The sequence below is a fragment of the Phodopus roborovskii genome, unplaced genomic scaffold, assembly GCF_943737965.1.
Source record: "Phodopus roborovskii unplaced genomic scaffold, PHOROB, whole genome shotgun sequence".
Lineage (NCBI taxonomy): Eukaryota > Metazoa > Chordata > Mammalia > Rodentia > Cricetidae > Phodopus > Phodopus roborovskii.
The window spans coordinates 26,903-29,484 of NW_026126654.1; the positions used below are offsets into that span (position 1 = coordinate 26,903).

A 2,582-nucleotide genomic window follows, 5' to 3' on the forward strand; every position below is an offset into this window, starting at 1 on the left:
TGGTTGTTATGATGATGTTTAAAAACTTATTTTGAGAAAATATTTTGTGTTCCAAAGTAAAAATCAAAATTCCTGAACACCTTCAGACATGTTTGTGAGGCCTAAGTTTTTCACTTGAGCATTAGCAATCCAAATTTGTCATTTCTTAAAGACTTGAGTGCACATAACCTTACTGAAATAACAGGGAAGAACCAAATTCCATTGAATTGTCAATGCAAACATTCCTGACTTCAGACAAGTGACAACCCCAACAACCCGTGGGGTTCGGAGAAAACACTAGAACCAAAACTGGATCCTAAGGCCAGACTTCCTCACTGGCTTAGATGGGTGGACAGAAGTGGTAATTGCTTCAGGGACCCTTGCCAGACTTGAAAAAAAAATCCTGGAACAGTCAACAGTCAGTTAGTGCACACACAGGTCACTGCGTTGTGCTCTCACAGACTCACCAGGCAGGGTTTCCCCTTCCCTAGCCTATTTCCCTCAGCATCCAGGTGACTAAGACACATGGACTAAGGACTTAATCAAGATATTTGTAGGAATTAAACATTTCACAGATATTAAATATACAACTCGAACACAAAATCTAAAATGGCAAGTTCTTTCATCCAATGCTGATATTCAGATACAAACTTTAAGTATTAATTTATTTTTAAAGGACTCTACAGTTGTGTAAATTTATAAAAACGTCTGGCAGGAAAAAAAATTATACACCCAATCACTTTGAGTCCCATCTACATACATTTTTGGATGTTATAGAAGGACCAAACTCCTCATATTCTCTTTTGGTAATACATATTCACCTGAAAGTTGGGCAGTGAAGCCAGGATGGAGCCACCAATCCAAACTGAAATCTTTCCATCTTTGGAGGGGGAATGCTCTTTACCTTAAATGTTTATAGGTTGCTAGGGCCATGAGTTCCTTTTGCATCCTGTCATTAATGCCTCGGAACATGGTGGTGCCACCAGACAACACAATGTTGCCATACAGACTCTTGTGGATGTCAACATCACACTTCAGGATGGAACTAATTGTGGTTTTGTGGATGCCACAACACTTGATACCAGAAAATTGGGGCTGGAAAAGTGCCTCTGGGCACTGGAACTGCTCCTTGCTCAGAGTGATAATTTGGCCATCCAGGTGGCTTGTAACTCTTCTCCTAAGCAGGAGTGTTCACCAGTTGCCATTTTTTTTTAAAATCCAATGCAACATAGCATAGCTTCTCCTTGATGTCACGGACTATCTCCCTGGAGGCAGTAGTATTGAAGGTATAGCCCCGCTCTAACAAAATTTTGATTAGGTAGTCGGTTGGGTCCCTGCCAGCCAGGTCCAATCGCAAGATAGCATAGGGAAGGACTTGGCCTTCGTAGATGGGCACAGTATGTGTGACCCCATCACCAGACTCAACGGTCATGCCTGTTGTTGTTCGGCCAGGAGGCATATAGAGATAGTGTCGACTGAATGGCCACATACATGGCCGGGGCTTTGAATGTTTCAAACATTATTTGCATCGTATTCTCTCTGTGTGTGGGTTAAGTGGGGGCTCGGTTAGGAGCAGTGGGTGTTCCTCGGGAGCCACACGCAGTTCCTAGAGGTGTGGTGCCAGATCTTCTCCATGTCATCCCAGTTGAGTGACGATGCCATGCTCAACAGGGTACTTCGGTCAGGATACCCTCTCTTGCGTTGGGCCTCGTTGCCTATGTAAAAATCCTCATCATCGATGCCCAACATGATTCTCTGGTACAGGGCCGCCCCTATGATGGAAAGAATACGGCCCTGGGGCCCTCTCACCAGCAATGCCAGCTGCCGTTCGAGGAGTATTATCAATAACAAGGGCTGCTGCAGTTTCTTCTTCCATTGCTGCATTTAGGGAACATAGGGCAGCCTAGAGATAGATGTTCAGCATAGAACGGGGGAAAGAGTAGGCAGGAGTAAAAAAAAAAAAAAAAAAAAAAAAAAAAAAAAAAAATGAGGTGTAAACTGTTGATGAAAATATTTACTTCTTATAAAAATACTAATTGGTATTTCAATATGTCAATAGTGCAACACTGTATACACATACCCACACTACGAAAAGGGAACAGCTATTTTCTATGAGGGTGTCTTAGTGTTTAATGATTCCTAACTATTTTTATTTATTGGACAGAAATTTATTTCAGTCTTTCATCATAAAATTACTACTGTGCTGGTGGGCAATCATTTAAATCATTCTGATAGGAACATACTTTATTTTACTCAATATTGATGTGTGCCTGTAAGGTTTGGATATCACTTTTCAAGTAGGAAATAGTAGTTATTCGGCAGAGGTTTAAACTTTAGGAAATGCCATGTCCCAAATGAAAGTCATAAGTTGGTCACTCTGAAGCACAAAGTGGGAAGAGCATGAAAAGAGCGGTGTAGTTAAGAGATGAAGAGAAATACCAAAAGGAGTAGCTATAGCTATCACTCTATTAAAACTATCATGGTTAGGATATCGTTACTTAGAAATAGCAGAGGATAACACAGGAAGAGAATGGCTCAGCATGCAGTGTTGGAACGGACTCAGGTTATACAAGTTAATTTCTATGTGTTTGGACACCCGTGTT

At 41.4% G+C, this 2,582-nt stretch overlaps 1 pseudogene; it reads right to left on the reverse strand.

Annotated features, from left to right (window-relative positions):
* Nucleotides 1-715: 715 nt before the first annotated feature.
* Nucleotides 716-1,855, reverse strand: LOC127214099 (actin-like; annotated as a pseudogene).
* Nucleotides 1,856-2,582: the final 727 nt, after the last annotated feature.